This window comes from Molothrus ater, chromosome 3, assembly GCF_012460135.2.
Source record: "Molothrus ater isolate BHLD 08-10-18 breed brown headed cowbird chromosome 3, BPBGC_Mater_1.1, whole genome shotgun sequence".
NCBI classification, from domain to species: Eukaryota; Metazoa; Chordata; class Aves; order Passeriformes; family Icteridae; genus Molothrus; species Molothrus ater.
Genome location: NC_050480.2, coordinates 98,451,081 through 98,469,845, shown reverse-complemented (window position 1 = coordinate 98,469,845; position 18,765 = coordinate 98,451,081). Strand labels below are relative to the sequence as shown.

Genomic DNA, 18,765 nt, shown 5'->3' with positions numbered 1-18,765 from the left:
TAGAAAAGGAAAATAAAATAAGTCCCAGGCTTCATGACACACTTTTCAGTTTCTTAATCATTGTATTGGTTAAGAGCAAGACTCCTGGAACACTTGTTCCAAGTTTTTGCAAGAATTATCTCTTGCCTGGAAACCTCTACTCCAGGGGCTGTGGGAGAGAAGAAATCAACTTGTGAAACAATAAAGCCATATGCCCTGCCATGTGAAAATCCCAATTTCAGAAGTTATCTCTAGGAATAGACTTCAACTGATTTTATGCCTTCTTTGAACTACTAATGGAAAAAAAAATAAAGGTAGGGGAGAGTATTATATAATCAATTCACAGCAGTGTTGCAAGGATCTTAAAGGAAGTGAGTAACAGGCTTTCAAACAAGTCTTCTTTAAAGCAGAAGCAAAACTATAAAACTACTAATGTTACTGTAAAAGGGACAGACTATGTTAGCATGTCAAGGTAAAATAAATCAACTACTGAATTGCACTTGGACAAGCCCAAAATGGTTGGTTTTTATTTTTTGTTTAACGCTGATTTATGAAAACCAAGACTTTTGTCAAAATGAGGATGAAACTCCAAATTTTATCACAAGAAGTGTGACAACTGTTTGATTTCAGGAGTTTTCATTCTCCAGAAGTCCTTTAAATGAATGTTTATAGAAAGGCAAGAACAGACCAAACATACAAATCTCTCTGCTAGTCTCCTACTATTTTTCAGCTCTGATACAGCTTTGATGCCTTTTACACTAATAAATTTGATCTTCTCTGATCAGTCAATATTCTATTCCATCTCTGTAAACAGAGATGGGCAGACAGAAACTTCAAGGAAGATAAAAACACTTATACTATATCTTTGATACTATAAATTCAATTAATTTTCTTAATAGTTTCTAACACTTGATTTGGGTTTTTTTAAATGATTACTCCATGCTGAGTTGACACTTTATATAAATATCAGGCATGGACTCCAAAAACTGTTCCTTAGTCTGTCACTGTAAAATGAGCCAGGATTTTTTAATCTTTCTTCTGTACCTGTGCACCATTACAAACATTTGTTCAACTTCATTATGCCATCTCATAGTACAATCCCACAGTATCCTATGACTCTTTCTACTAATCTAGTTAATCAGTTCTTCAACTGATCAACTTGATTTTCTCAGTGAACTGTTTTTTTATTCCACTGATTATTCCATTTTCAAGGCATTAAAAATCTTACTGGCTTATAGAGTTTCACAACTGATCTTCAGCTACAATAAACATTTACTGTTTCCTACCCTCTAGCTGTTCCCTCTCCTTAAAAATCTGTTTTATGGGACTTAGCAGCAGACTTCTGAAAATTTAGAAAGCTTCCATCAATCCATTATTCACACAGTAGCTAACTCTTCCAAATCTGCCAAGAAGTTTTAGGGTAGAATTTCTCTTAAAAAAAAACCCCAAACCAGACATGTTGATTGTTCCTAACTAGGCAATATTTAGCTGTGCGTTCACCAATTCTATTCTTAAGTATTTTTTCTATTACCTTACTTGATACTCAGGAGGACATCAGTCTTATGGCTTGTAGCTTCCTGGAGGTATCCTAAAACCTTTTCTGTCATCACACTTAGTCTCTTGCCTGAAACTGACTTGTCATTGAAGATATTAAAAATTTCTAATGCTCATTTTCTCTGTTTATTCAACTATCACTCATATAATCTATCTTCCGAAAATGGATTTTTTTAACACTCACATGCAAAGAAGGAATCCAACCTAAATGTTTCCTCAGTTTCTTGTAAGTGAAGAGAGAATAAAGTGCAAAAAGATGTAAAGTTTTTCTGTAATGTCCCTGGCTTCTCGATTTTTTTAATCAACCTTGCTCACTGACACCCTGCTCTTGAAATACAGAGGAAAAATGTGTTAATAGATAAGACACATTGTGCTGGTTGTTCTTCAAAGCCTTTTTGATATGCCTTATATTTTTGTTCAGACTAACAGTTTCAGAATTTATCATGTTTAATTTTCTTAATTTAGACAATACTTAGACATACTAGTTTTGTGGAGCACTTTTTGGAGTCCATTTCTAAGTACTTCATAATGACAGATAATCTCCATCATGGCTGCTTTAGATCTGTAAAAAAAGAGCACTAAATATTCAGAGAGGAGGGCACCCAATTTTCTAGTTCTGTGAATAGAACAGTCAGAACAGACTACTGATTTCCATTTCTGCTTCCAGAGCTGTTACCACAAATCGTAAATATATTTTAAATGCAAATGTGAATGAGATAAGCATGGCCAGAAAAGCCTTAGCTGATGAGGCTCTATTCTCCTTCCTTCCCTGGCATATTCCAGCACATTGCACTGCATAGGAGTTCCTAAATGCTTGTATTCTTTTTAAGTGCAAATTTATATCTTGACTGTCTGTGATACTTGATATCTGCTAAGTGAAGTGACAGGAGATTAAATCAACACCATGAGGCATCACAGTCGGTGTGCCTTATAAACAATAAAACATCAAGCAGACTTTAGCTAATTTGGAGACTGCACTTTGATCATACTGAGCAGAAGAAAGTCATAAGGAACCTAACAAATAAATTATGGATCCTGGCAAAAAAAAAACAACAAAAAAAACCAAAAAAAACCAACAAAACTCTCTCTCATTAAATCCTTTGCTTTGCAAATACTTGAAAGATGTCTGTGTTTTACTTTAATTTCATAGTTAAGTGCCTTTCTTATATTATTCAATAAATATGCCTTATATTACACTTAAGTTTTCTTAAACCATTTTTTTTTCTGCATTAAAAACCAGAAAGTTTGCAAAATAGAAAGTTATTCTGATGACAACTTCAACTCTCAAGGAATTGGTACCACCGTTGCAGAACCCCTGGCTAACTTTGCACTTTTCAGCTCAGATATTGTACACACTTGTTTGCAAACATTTTCAGACTCAGTAAGAATTCAGGAAAAAAAGACAAGGTTTTGTTAATTGGAACTCTCTAATAAAATTCTGATACAGTACTTTTAAACTATGCATTTGTGCTTAGATCATAGTCAGCAATTAAGAAAATCTATACATTGCTACTATTTGATTTTTTTTTTCTGTTAAATTTAAGTGTTGAAGCATGAAGGATTAGAAATAAATTCAGTAATGAGGGCTGATATCTTGCCTAGGAAAAACAAAAGTTACAGATGCTCTTGTTAAGGAAACTGCCCATCCCTCCAGGAGCCGCTCTGTCAGTCACAGTCACACACCTGAGCCGGGACTGAGGCCCCTTGGCAGCTGCACCCCCACTCTCCCACAGCCACACCAGGCTTCTGAGCTGGCTCAAAACCAGGTTCCCACAGCAGAGTCTCAGATGAACCAATCCTTAAAATAATTTAATCTTGGTCCAGTAACTAAATAACAAGACAACGAGCTTGAGCTGGTCCCTCTGAGGAGGAGCCCCAAACAAAGGACCTCCATGACTTTTATCCTCCTACTGTCCAAGCATAGGAAAGTCTGGAACCCTTGTTCCTGTAGCGTCTCTGAGTCTCTGTTCCCCTGGCCAGGCCACAGGTCCCCAGGCCCTTTGCTGGGCAAAGGGTCAGAGGCTCCTGACCTGTCACCTCAGGCTCGTTGTCCCAGAGCTCAACCTGTGGCCTCTGCTGCAGCTGCCCACCGAGCTACTGGCACTGAGTGGATCCCTCAACACTTCTCATCAGGACATTCTTCCTTTTCTTAAGCAAACTCAAAAGTAAAAAAAAGTTCAGAATGAATTATAGTTTGGCTATGTAGTGTTTTTATAATCAGCTTCATTAACAACCTACTATCACATTTTCAAGGGCAATTTCTCTTCTCTTTCTGTTTCATACATTGTCCGAAAAGAGTAACCTAGCATTGTGATTGGTGTACTCAGAGAGTCAGTATAAAGTCAGGGTCATGAAAGGCAAAAGAGCCAAATGAATAAACCAAGAACTCACAGAATAACTAGACCATTCTAATACAAGAAGTAAGAACCTTAAAAACCCTGTATCAACAACATGTGCAATTATTTTGTATAAATTTAAGTGGGAAAAGCAGAATTTCTAGTTTGATACCATGACATCATGACATTGCCAATAGGTTTTGCTAACTGACACATAAATCCTTGTTCAGAAAAAAGCAAAGAAAACTTTAGGACCATCCAGGAAAGAGATATATATGTGTTTGATAACAATCTAGAGAAATTTTTTTCTAAGAATAATGCAAAAATCTCACCCAAATTTCACAAAGAACTCCAGGACTACAATATCATTTTTAACTACTGTAACATATGGAAACTATTGTCTTGCCAAAAACAGAGTTTAAGATTCTAATAAGTATTTTCTTGATGGGCCTATAAACTTTTTTTTGTCTTTATAATGCAAATATTAGGAGACCAAACGTTAACATGCAAGAAAATTAATTACTGATGAGTCCTGTCTCTAGACACAGCAATTTTAGAATATGTGGTAGGTGTCACTTGCAGTGATCTGTAAGATCAGATGTTTCATTGAGTTGTAGACTCAGGTTGTATATTTGGAGTTTAATTGAATGGAGTTTAATATTCTAATTAAAAATAATTTTGCTCATGAATAAAATAAAAGCCAATGTGATTAATTAATTTAAATACTACTGTAACTTTCTGAGAAAGGGCAGGAAAGTTTCTATTTGATTACTACATTGTAGGAGGTTTGTTCACTTGATTTTAATTTTACATTTAGAAGACATGCGTTATCTGCCTAAGAAAAGCCTGTTAATCTAATTTCAAGTAAAATGTAAAGATACTAAAATCAAAAGGAATAGGGAAAGTCCCACAGTATTCAAAGGCAGTTTATTCTGAAAAGACACTCAATGTAACTCCTTGTTTTTCTCCATCTAATTTCAAAAGTTTTATTTCACAGTCTCCAAAATTCTGACTGGGTTCTGAAGGTGGAAAAAAAAAAGTAGAGTTCTGATGAAGCATTTAAGAATCAGCTAGTTTTAAGACCTTTAAAGGCACTACTGCAGACTAAGGCAGTGGGAATGGCTGTACCCACACAGCAACTTTCTGTGTTGATGAGTAGAACTCTATGCAGTTTGTTACACCAGCAGAAATCAATGTCCTTTACAGATAGAACAGAAGCATAATTTCTTACAAAATCTGACCTTAAAAATAACATTTATGAAATACACATATTATAATGATTGTAAATATAAAGTTACCACCTGTTCCCAAATGGAAAATGCTATTTAAAAGTTTAGTTAGTATTTATTTATATTTAAGTTTGAACCTTACGGTTATGCATCTGAATTTAAACGAATCAAAAATTGACAACTATTAAAGTACATTAGAATATTTTTTCCCCTTGAAACACTGCACTGTTTTTCTTTTGAGCCTGCTGGGACTTTCAATTATGAAATCAAATCTCACCTCATCATCTGTCATCTCCAGGGAAACAAAAACATGTTGACCTTACCTCCCACTGCTTAGAAGGATGAGTCATTTCTTTGCTTCATTTCCACAGATGAAATGCACCTGCGTAAGCACTTGCTTACATTTAATTGGCCAATACTGTACTACACCCAGCAAATTACACTCCCAGAGATTACCCGATGCATTAGCCAAACACTTCAGTACTTGAGGAATTGCTATTGCTTTTCTTGTCACTCTTACTGTGTTTTTTCCTAACACAAATCTTGGTTAGTTACCAGTAATAACCTAATCGAGCCTGTATCACACTTGCATCATAAAGGCATTTTAACTGATTGATAAGTGAAAGCTGCATAAATAGTAGTAGCCTGTAGTACTAGAAAGCCAAAGTAGTTTTTAATGTAAGGCATTATCTAGAAGCAAAGGTTTAGAAAAAAATATCAGAAGTCATATAATGAGCATGTTGATTATGGGTGGATGCTTTGCAATCTCATCATTAATGTTTTATTAGTAAAACTAAAGTTATTTTACTGCAGTAAATGCTGGTATTGAGATGTTTTCATTTGAAATTAGTAAAGAGCAATGATTAACCATTCATTACAACTGTAGTGGATTAAGCTTTAATAGCTCTAAAACATACAGAACAATGTTTATCGTGCTGGAGTTCAGTGAAGTGGTTATTTAAACAGCTTTTACAAATTAAGTCTGAGAATATCTGTATCATTTGTATGACCCACACTTGCTTACCCTGCAAACAGGGCATGATACTTTCAACAGTTGCTATAGCAATAAGAGTAATGACTTTTAGGTAGTAAAGAAGGTGCTTCAGTAAAAATCACTTGAAATAACCTTATCTAATGATAACTCACTGAAACTTCATTTGCTCCTTTTTCCTAATTAAAAAAAATACATTTTATAAAGGCAATTTTTAGTTAACTACACTAAAGCCCTGAAGAAAAATGTATATAAGAGTGATATATAATATACACAAAGAAAGTATCTACATTTTTAGAAAGAAAAACTTATAAAGCCTACAAAGATTTTAAAATTGGTGTAACAAAACATATACAGCTAGCTGAGGCTTAGATTCTGCCACTTGCATACAGTAAAATCAAGTTCATGACCACAAGCATTACACCCATCAGCAAATACTTGAAGGACTGTACACAGAATTTGTTGTCCTATGAAATGTATACCTACAGAAACATGGATATTTATAGATATTTATAGGCAGTCTTATAACACTGAGGAGTAAAAAACAAAAAGCCATGCCTTTCAGATGAGAATTCTGCTAATGGCATTGAAGCAGTATCTTATTATTAACATTGGAGCTCAAGTGAACATTGCTTATATTTGGTGTTATGGATATGTTCCAGAACAAAACAGGCACAGACAACCAAAACAAGAAACCTAAATATAAAATTAAAAATATCCAAAATTAATGAGTGCAATACCAGCCTTATGTGGATACACCAATAAACTTTTTATGCTTACTATATGGGAGACTCCCAGGGAAAAAAAGTCACTCTTGGAGTATTATTTATTTACTAGATGGGAACTGACAAGTTTAAAAGTATATTATAAATAATCAGAACAATTAAAATAAGTACTCGTTGTTTTACTTGTACCTTGATAAATATTTTATTCAACTATTCAATGGAAGTCTCACTTATGCACACAGTTGTACCATTTATGTTCAAATCTAAGTAAATATTTTAGTGAAGTCAACTGGTTACAAAGAAATATAATTCTAAAATTTAAGAGACTTAAGTACAACATTATTTACAGTTGAGAAAGAGCAGATTATAATATGTACATATTTTTCTCATTTCTGAGCCCTTACTGACTCTCATATTAGTAATGATGAAGTAGGTTCAACCTATCAGTTACTGACACAAATTTAGAAATGTATATTGTAGCCAGTATTTTTTAGATGTCTGAAATATTTCATAATATGGTAAAGAAAGGAGGTTCTAGCTATCTTAAGAAAACATACAAAGGACCAGAGCTGTTGCTGCACTAAAGACATGGCCCTTTACATTTATTTTCTGTGCATTTCCAACACTTATTTTACATGGTTACACAGCACAAATTAGAGACTCAATGATTTAAGAACCAAAAAAAGAAAGATCTTTAAAATCCAGAAAAAAAAAAAGAAGATAGAAGATACTGTATACTGTATATAGAAGATACTGCAACCATAATTATAAAAACTGAAAAGATAAAAAGAACTCTTTTCAGAAGTTGGGAGGCTGGCATTTGCAATGTTTTCTAATACTTCAAAATTCATAAATGTGTTAAGATGCCCCAAAGCACAAATTCCATCTCAAAAGATGGAAAGCAACAGCATTTCATTTTTTGCAAACCCAGGAATTTCTATGAGTCCCAAGATGTCCAAACAATGTGTTTGTTCAAGTGCTTCACTGTACTGCTGTGTCAGACATGTTAGTGTGCTTTTGAAGAGAATAGGAACAGAAAGGACATGGCTTTAAACCAGAAGGGTGTCTGCAGCCATTTCTTTCCCGTGGTCTCAAAGACCTCTCCTGTGACCCCAGCAGTAATTTGGGGATGTAGGCTGGAGTAGGCAGACAAACATAAACCCAAAGGTGACAAAGCAGACATAAAGAATATTGTGTCTCATTCTAAACCAAAATTCAATGCACAGTTTCTATGCCAGTAGTGCCAATTCCTGATCAGCCATACTAGCTCATGGAAGAATAACTGAAACAAATTATCCAACTGATTATCTAAGAATAGATAATCTTTGATTATCTCTGATTATCTAAGAATAGATAATACATTTTGCCTGTAGAAGCAGCTCAAGTAAAATACAGTGAATTTATACCGAAGTGCTCCATACTCAATTAGGTATAACTTTCACTGCATGCTGTGGTTGGAGGATTCAGGTGGGTTTTATTCCTTAACCAGGAGCTGGCAATTCTAATACATATAAAATGCTGTTAACAATCTAAATCTTAAACAAAATTTTGAAGGCTGAATTTCTAACCAAGCAATTCTTCTATTTTTATTTATGTGAGCTACAGAGGTTCATTGCCTGGACTATTGACCATATAGGAATGTAATTTCTGAAATTTTGCTAAGTCCTTGTCCTCACATATTGTTTTATACAGTTCCTGAAGCTAGTATCTTTAAGTGAATAGGAGATAAATAACAGAGTTTAACAGTTCTTTACTCAATCTTGAGAAAGTCTATTCAATGCGGAAGAAAAATCCAGTAAGGTTACAGTGAAAAAAATCTCCCATAACTAAGGAATTTTGGATGAGTCAGTATTATAGAACTTGGCTCTATTTTTCAGTCTTGAACAGGAACCTATCTTTCAATGTGATGGCTGTCCAGTAGTCTTAAATAAAAGCTGTAAGATTTAATGGTTCACAATTTTAGAGGTGGTCAGGATTATAACTTAGCACCAGAGCATCACTGATACTCAATTTCCTTTCTACATTTGAGGTTAAGGAAAAAGGCAGAATATAAAAGGCAAACGACTACTAGAGGAAAAAAAATAACATAGATAGAAGAATCAACTTAAGAAATAAATAGAATAATAGACCTATCTGCTTCAATGAATTGTAGGAAAAAAAAATTAAATCCCTTCACTTCTTTTCCCCTGCTGCCTTTTGATATAGACCAATCAAGAAATAAGTAGAGTAAATGAAATCTATTTCTAATCCTGATAATTAAATTCTTAGTTTATATTCTTTAATTTTGAAATTCAAAATTTTTAATTTCAAAGAACTAAAATAAATTCAATACAAAATAAATATTTTTTGGCCTAAAAGAACCTGTGTTGTAACCACATTCACATAAATCTAGTCAGCATATGAAGCTTGTTTACCAGATGTCATACAGCCACAGCTAAAAGCTGCAGTTGGGTGTCTAAACAGGTACTGATTCTCCCTCTTCCAATTATTATAAGTACTCATGGAGAAATAGGTGGGCTGATCAAATGCAATGCATCTTGGAAGAGTTCTATATTTTTGGAGGCTGATGGTCTTTCAGATTTGGAAGTCATGGTATTTCTAAAGGTCTGAAACATAACCTACTTATATGAAAAGTGTTTGCAGAAGCCACAGAAACCACAAACATCAGAATAACTGAAACACCTGGTGCTAAAGTTAAATTTCAGAGGAAATACTAGAGCATTACATAATATGAAATTTGAAAAATGCCCTTCAGAATAAGAAACGTGTAGCAGATTGCCCAGTATCAGAGTTTTCTTCTCTCTTCAACAGAGAAAAGAATGTATACTGCCTAGTTCTTACCCCTCAAATCAAACATAGATACTGACAGTCATGCTGAGGTTAATTCTTAAAAGAATGTTTAGATATCTTTCTTTTTTATATTGAGGTGTATAAAAAAAACAACCCTATTTTTACTTCCATTCTACTAGTAATTCTACCTTTGTTTAAAATTCCACTTCCCTCATAGTGCTTCTATTTAAAGTATAAAAGCAATTAACTTCTGGTCACCAATAAAAATAACTATTATTTTTACTAATATTTACAAAGATAAATATATTCAAAATAATTCATTAAAACTTATGTTTTTCAAGTGGTCTTTGGAATCCAGAGTTTCCAACTGGAAACTAGAAAATGTTGTCCTGGTTTTCAAGGAGGACCCTGGAAACTACAGGCCTGTCAGTCTCACTTCAATGCCCACTAAAATCATGGAAAATACAATTCTGGGAAGTATTGAAAAACACATGGAGGACAACACAGTCATCAGTCACAGCCAGCAGGGCCTCATGAACAGAGAGTCCTGCTTATCAAACTTGATTTCCTTCTCCGACGGGGTGATTCACCTAGTTATCTAGGGAAGCCATTAGGTGTAATCTTTTTGGACTTCAGCAAAGCTTTTCATACTGTCCCTCACTGTATCCTTCTGGACCAAATACCCAGCATTCAGCTGGATAATCGTGTTGTACCATGGGTGAGAAATTTGCTCCAGGATTTAAAGACACAGTGTTACCTATGATAGAAGCACAGCACTGGAACAGAATTGCTGTTCTGTGTAAGGAAAATTATTCTTTCAGTCCTGCTTATATCCTGAAAGACTGGATAGGAACTAATATTTTTAAAGTGACTACCTTCAGTATATTTTATCCCCTGCAAACTTTCCTGACTTAATTATTGTGATACTAAATAAATTCTGAACAGCAAATAGTTCTAAAAGGTCATTCTCAAATTATACTTTTAGAGTTAATAGTGTAAAACCTGCTTATGATACACACAATGACTGAACTGCCATATGATTTAGTGTTTGTGACACTTTAAACTGCAGCATTTCTTTGGTATTTGAATATATGACAGTTTGCTAAAAAGCAAATCATGATCTAAGTAAGGATTAACAACCTTGCACCTGCCCAGCTTGGAAGAAAAAAAAAGAACGTTTACAATAAATCATGCCAAGATAGGCTAAATCATTTTTTTTTTTCTTTAGTCCACAAAATAGAAAATAGTGACTGAAAAGCTGTAAGATACAAACTTTAAATGGAGAGCAGCCTTTTCCATAAGAACATTTAAAAATTTTTCATTTGGTATATTCTTGATCTATTTAGATATGCAGAATAGGCATAGCCTCATAGCCTTTCTCTTCTGCAAACAAGCACTTAGCAACTGCTTAGCTATACATAAATGGACAGTGTTAGGAACAGTCATTTAAAGGTATTTAAGGCATCTCTAATTTCTGAAGCAGAGCTAAGAGTACAAAGATTTGAGAAAAATTGTTCCAGCTCCACATTCTGTACTCACTAATAGTGAAAAATATGTTTGTGCCTTTCTTTTCAAGAAGAAGAAAAAAAGAAAAGCTATATATGAAAAATTGCTGGGAGGCCAAGCCAAGTCACAGGGCAGATTACTGTTAATCAGGCACAATTATCTCAAGAGTATTGAGTAATCAGTTTAATCTTTGTGACATGTTGACCCATGTGACATCAAAAGAAAAAGTAGGTTTGGCTTATGAAGTCATTTTATGTTTTCCATAACTGCACATAAAGATTTACTGGCTACCTGAAATAACACAAACCCTCTGGTCAAAGGTTTGAGGTCCAGAAGCCACTGCTGCTCACAACTCTACAAGGCTGTTAAAATTTGAGATAATGAGAAGGTAAAATAGTGAGGCAACATGACACACTGTAGTAGGGATACTGCTTTACTCGTGAGAAGGTATTACTTCTTGCTTCTACCAGAGTAAATATGGAAATTTTTAAGGCTTATACATTGACAGAAGCTGAGGAAGAGTACAGGCACTTTATCTTTCTTCAGGCCAATAATATGTATTATTTCAAGTCTTGTTCCTAAATGTGTCACCCTGAATATCCAATCTCATTATCTCATTGTGTATACATTTATTTTGTCTTGTCCTGACCCTACAATGTTCCCATCCATCTACGTCATACAATTTTTCCTTTTTACCCTCCCCATCCCACAACTTGCTTCATTGCAAACACATGTAACAGCATTTTGGATGATTTGGTTTTTTCCCTTCTTTCATTTTCCACAGCACATTAACCTCTTGACATCTGTACACGTATGACTGATCTGAGAACAAAACCGAGACTTATAGATAAAGGTTAGCCAACAGTTCCTAATATTATTTTATTATTTATTATTTTACTAATATCCATGTAAGCTGAGATCCCAACTGAAGGAAAATAATTATTTTCCGTTTTTTTTTTTCTGCAGGAATTCACATTATTTAAACTTCACTACAGGGGTCAAGTTTGCTAAGATTTTGAACAATGTTTTTCAGTTACAGAACTAGAGACCTTGCACTAGAACCCAATAGTGCAACCCTCCTGTTGTGCTCTCTCTCTGGTTCAGATCGCAGTCACTATCAGAACTTACCACTGCCAGTGAGCAGCTACTCGCTCAAGGGAGTCATACAGGAACCTCTCCACTTCCTCAAATAAGATGAGGAAAAAGCTGAACTGACAGTGTTTACACTTAGAATGCTGCTAAATCATCCCTAAGGATTATTTAACTCCAGGAAATGTAATAGTTCCTCTGAGGAACAATCTGTGCGTTTGGGATACTTTTCATATTATACCAAATAATAGGTTTTCCATATAAATAAGAGAAAGACTTGGAGGTTCTCATGACTCTAAAATCCCTTCTGTTTTTAAACTGCAGAAGTTGATAATTATGATTTATTTTCAATATATTCAAAATAAGGTTTAAGAGCAAAGCATAATTAATTCAATAACTGCTCCGAAATGTAAATGCGAAGTGTGAGCTACATGGAACACCTCACATCTTTTATTTGCTATTCTTCAAAGAAAAGCAATTCTAATTGATTCAGACTCCTCAGAACCTGCTACACAAAAGACATTTTAAGATTTTCAAAATAATACACTTTCTATGCTGATGAATGTTAGCCTACGTTATATAGTTTGGTTGGTCCAAAAATCTACAATATAAATCAATCTTAACATAGAATGCTGATAGTATTCAAAAAATCAAGGAAAATCTTTTGAGTTACAGGAAAAAAAAACTTCCCTAACCCCGAAATACTTGTACTAGTAAATGTATTTTTTGTTGTTTTGTGTTTGTTTTTGTTTGTTTGTTTGTATGTTTCCAATCATATGGAAGTTAACTATGCCTGCAGGAAGTTTCTTAGGGTAATATTTTTCAAACACAGAAGATGCTTTTGAATATTTCCCTGTTCCCAGAGTAGATGATGCTCATAGATCTCACTGGCTTTGAAACTCCAAATGACAGGAGATACTGAGTGGCATAAATACTGTTCTCAAATTACTTCATACCTGAAACTCAACATCTGCTGTCATTGGCAGGTATGCCAAGAGTTTTATTCACAATATCATGATTTCTTTTGCTTTAAAGTAGCTGGGAATATTGAGCACAATGAGTCTCTGAGCAGATGGACAATGCATAGTCTAGAAGACATTTACATATTACTAGAACACTTTTGATGATTAGAAAGCAGAAGGTATTTGTCAGCTCAAAAGGTAATTTAAATTTATTTTAATACAGAAATCTAGAAAATGTCAAATTATGTATAGTTTTGAAATGAAAGTTTAATTTCTTAATTAAACTTGTTAATTTTTTTCTTGTTGTGACAGCCATTTACATAGAATTTCCACAGATTTTACTATTTACCTGGCTTGCTTAGAAGTCTGAGCACAAAGCAATCAGAGTAAAAAACACACTTAAAGTTGCAGACGATCAAGATTTTTTTGCCTGCAGAGCAGCAGGTTGCACTTAAGTAAAACCAGAAGTAGGCCAGGCTTGTGATTATTCTTCTAGGTCTTTATCAGAGCTCTAGGGAAAATGACTGCTTGTGAAAGAGGTCTGGAAAGTTACCAAGTTCAAGCTTCTAGCAGTCACAAATAAAGTGCAAATAATAGATCAGTGTTCAAAGCACTCACTTTGCATGAAATTCCATGCTAACCTACATAGAAAGTAACTTCACTATGTCAAAAGTAATTACCTTCTTGATGTGGCAGATATAATAATGTGTTTAAAAACAGCATATGATTACAGATACTGAGAACAGGGAAATTACAATGGAATGAATAGTAATATGTCTGGCCGAACTGATGAAAGACAAAGCTTAAAGGAATAATGGGACTGATGACAAATCCAGTGAATATAACATAAACAAGTCAATATGATAAAGACAGATTAGGAGGCAAAGGCATCGTGTAGTTTCAACATTTTTCAGAAACCCAGTGTACCCTGCTGTAATTGAATAGAACTTGATTAAGGAGAAAGCTGAAAAGCATTACATTATAAAGAAAAGCAGTATGTAAAATCCAAAACCCTGAAATTTGCTTTATGCTAGGGGTGTTTAACCAATAACGTAATCAAAACTGGAATTTTTGCAGAGCAAAATTTTAAACAAAATAATACTGAACAGGAAGAGCTTTGTAGTAATGTACCAATTTGACTATTAGTGATATGTTCAGAACATATTTCATATTTTAGGCAGTCTTAAGGAAAGGAAAGTCTTAAAGGAAATAATGAAATATTGAACACAGGCAGTGAAAGTAGGTGACTCAATAGTGGAATGAAAATCCACTTCAATAATGTATTTGTTTAATGAAAGTTTTTCTCCATAATTAATGGAAGTAAATCCAGTTAGCTGCTGTGTAATAGCAGATGTGTTGTTAACATTCATGTCTGGTTCTGCTGGGTTTTGTCTTTCAAATGTCTTTGTGAGCTCTACGATCCACATACATTACAAAAACAGAATATTCAAGGCAATATTCAATTTCTTTGCCAAAAACAAAAGTACAAAGAAGCAGAATAGTACATATTAAGAAAAGGAGAAAAGTTTGCATCCTATCCCAGAACAGACATCTAAAGCAGATGGTGCAATTTTTCTTCATTTATTACAGTGATACAGTTTACACAGATTAATGAATGGATAGCTGTAGGTATGATGAATCCCACTCTTGGTGACTAACTAGTTACTTGCATAGAATTAAATTCTAAGAGTCTTTAGAAACAATGTCTGAAAGGCAATTCTGTCCTAACCATTACATGGTACCACAGAATCTCAGGATAACTGAGGTTTGAAGGGACCACTGAAGTTTATCTAATTTAACCTCACCTGCTCACAGTAGGGTCAGCTACAACAGGTTTCTCAGGAAATTGTCCAGTTCAATTCTAAATATCTCCAAGGATGGAAACTGCAATCTCTCTGGACTTGTTTCAATGCTTGACTGCCCTAGCAGAGAGAGAGAGTGAAAGAAAGAGAGAGAGAAAGAAAAGAAAGAAAAGAAAAGAAAAGAAAGAAAGAAAGAAAGAAAGAAAGAAAGAAAGAAAGAAAGAAAGAAAGAAAGAAAGAAAGAAAGAAAGAAAAAAGAAAGAAAGAAAGAAAGAAAGAAAGAAAGAAAGAAAGAAAGAAAGAAAGAAAAAGAAAAGAAAGAAAGAAAGAAAGAAAGAAAGAAAGAAAGAAAGAAAGAAAGAAAGAAAGAAAGAAAGAAAGAAAGAAAGAAAGAAAGAAAGAAAGAAAGAAAGAAAGAAAAGAAAGAAAGAAAGAAAGAAAGAAAGAAAGAAAGAAAGAAAGAAAGAAAGAAAGAAAGAAAGAAAGAAAGAAAGAAAGAAAGAAAGAAAGAAGAAAGAAAGAAAGAAAAGTTCCCTGCATTCAATTTGTGTTAAAGGTTGCTTATTGGGCAATTACTTGGTGGCAGAGCATGGGAAAGTGAAAAAGTCATGCAGAATTTCACAGAGTGCTAACAGACATATGGTTAAGAACTTAGGTCATCCCCTCTGGTCACATGAAAGCATTTCTGTAACAAGAAATATTTTTTTCCTAAGAATAAATGTATTGCCAAAACATTATTTGCTGCAAGCAATATCATGGCAGTTGAAAAGCATACCTGGAGACCAGATCAAAAATATATTTTTCTGCAAGATATATCTCATCTCTCACAGCCCTTTACTAGAGATCCTGCTACTCTAAGATATCTTAGAACTTGCTGTAATGTATTTACTGATTGTCATATGAGAATAGCTATTCTAAAATATATGAAAAGTATGTAGTTCCCATTTTTCAGAGACTGCAATTTATCTGGGTGGGTCATCAGTATTTTTTCTCAAGTTTTAGTAATAAAGGTTATTAAAAAATACACAAAATCTGTAATTATAGACAAGTACAACAGGTTTAACACCTCAACACATTTCTTCTACTATGGATTGTATATGAAAGATTTTACTCATCCAAGAGCATTTCTCACTTAGCTTTTTAATAATCTCATTTCTTCCACTAAAAAAGACGTAGACTTGCTTATGCATCAACATAAGGGCAGCTATTACTTTTGGGGATGCATTATTGTTCCTTTTCTATTTTTACCACTATAAAACCCAATCAAACTAACAAAACTCCTCAAAACAACAACAACAACATCAACAAAAAATGTAAATAAAATTCCTTTTAGGTCATATGATCAGTTGGAAATCCATAGTGGTATGCTCAGACAACTTGACCTCTTGACTACAGGCACAGTATCAGGAGGCAGTTCTGGCAGCATGAATTTGATCTGTGTATTTATGTTTGTGTACTGAGAATGAAATCTATTTAGACAAGCATTCACAGGAAAATAACTGTATTCTATACCCAACAAAAATGGTTTATTTGTCTTTTGGCACCTTTATACATATCTTTCCTGGTCTGGAAATACTTTTTCCCCCCTAAGTGCTTTAAATCAATAATATAAAGTCATTTTTTCCAACACAAGCCCTCAAGCAAAGAATGAAAAGCAAAAAAACCTCTCCTTGGCTTTATGGGTATTCATTCTGTTTTATAAAAGTATAATATAAAAATGTAGACCAAACGAATCAAAATTCCCTAATATTTAATTCCAGAATTTTTAGGTTTTCCTGTGTCTTTTTAATTCCCTGAATTTATTTCTGAAATGTTGCAATGTTCTAAAAGTAGTGCTGCTTTTAAAAAATGCAGCCATCATTTGTCTCACTGTGAAACGAGAAGTGACAAGTTAATTGTACTACATACAAAAAAAGTTACCTCAAGAGATATACACTTTTCTCTGTACCAATTTTACATTAAAAATGTTGATTATACTTATATACTATATACTCATATACTATAACCTATACTATAATGCTATAACTATATACTCAAGAGGTGGAAATACCTCCTGAGTCTATATGTAAGTATGATAAAAGAAACACCTGAAATCCTGAAAAGATTATTGTAGTGAGGTGAAACTTGTGTTGCTGATTTCCTGTCAGCATTGTAGCAGCCTCCAACCTGCTCCTCTACTGCTCGAGTAGCCTGTGTGGCAGAAGGTGAGGAATAGCCATCTGTGTCAGGTACGGCTGCAGGTGCCATATCAGCTGCTGCCTGGTGACAATAAATCTCTTCCAAGCACCTGGAAACTTTGACAGACACTTTTATCTTTGTATAAAAACACCCCACCACCTCAAAAAGGTTCTCTGAATAGAAATGAGGAACTTGACAGAACACCAGCTGATAAAGGCCAGAACCTACTCCACTGCAGATGTTCTGTGCAGTCCAGGTAACAGGGTGTACTCATGAGTTCTTTATTAGGCACAGCAGTCATTTGTTTCAGTACAGTATAGCTAATATACTTGTATAAGGCAGAACTTGAAGCAGGATAACAGGTATGTAAAAATAAATGGTTTGTCATTAAAATTTTACAAATTTCTGTTTGCACAGATGTGACTTGTGACAATAAAACCAAGTAGGATATCTCATCATTAGGGGTTTCAAACAATGACAACTTTTCAGTATCCATCAGTAACTTTATACCTGAAGGTTTTGTAGGAAGAAGATATACATAAGAGCACTTGATCAGATTGTTTTAAAAATATTTTAAGAGTCTCACGTTTACAAATAGATGTGTTTTGAACTCAGAACTACTGTTAACAATGTCAGTGAAAAGTCATTGTTGAGATACACTACTCAGCTGAATGTTTCAGAAAGTACCCTGATTTCATGAATGACAGATCTCCATGTCTGGATCATGCAGTTTTGTCTCCAGTATTAGTTGAATTTCCTCTGTGGTCAGCTGTTTAACATCACCTAATCATTTTGTCAAGTTTATGTTTGTCTCTTTAAAGAACATAAGTGATGAAAATAATGATTATTAGGAGACAGTCTTTGAAGAAAAATAGTCAGACAATATCAATCAAAAAATGGAAGATGAGTATGTGATTCTTGTGAAGAAAAAGGCAGAACAAGCAGTTCAGTCAATCAATCACTCAATCAGTCGATCCCAAGAGAATTATGTAAACCAAAACCCAACATTCTCTATAACTCATTTACCCAAATAAAAAACAAAACAAAATTTAAAAAAAACAAAACAAAACCTAAAACCAAACAACCCCCCCCCAAAAAAAAAACCCCAACAAAACAGGACTCAGCTTATTTTTTATACAAGTAATCACTTTGAAGATGTATATAAGCAAAAAATTCTGAAACTATCTGTAAAGAGAATGCCTGTGTAATACTATTTTTAGTAAAATGAAAAGGCCACAATGTAGATACAATCTTCATAAAAAAATGTAGCACTTCTGTTACTTTTGACTTTTTTGTGAATGTTTTACTATAACAGGATAGGCAAATTATGGCATCCCAAAAACATCACTACAAACGATAAGAATGGCAGAGACTTTGAGAGGCTTGTCCAATATGTATTTTAGTCTAAAAACACCTAGATGCACAGAAAAAGAAGCACTCAGAAAACATGTGAACTAGGAAAAAAGAATCAAAGTCCCCATGGAGTAAGGCAAATTATCTTTCTCTCCTGCTGACTAGCCAAGGAAGAAGGGAAGATTGGCATTAGAATCACAGATTACTGAACAATATGAAGCATATGAAATTGTACACTCTGGAAAACTGAAAACCCAGGTAAATGAAAGTG

The 18,765-nt window shown here is 34.1% G+C and overlaps 1 protein-coding gene across 1 annotated transcript in view; it reads right to left on the bottom strand.

The window, feature by feature from the left end:
• EYS (eyes shut homolog) overlaps positions 1 to 18,765 on the bottom strand; it is a 797,164-nt gene that overhangs the window by 395,745 nt on the left and 382,654 nt on the right. The window lies entirely within an intron of this gene.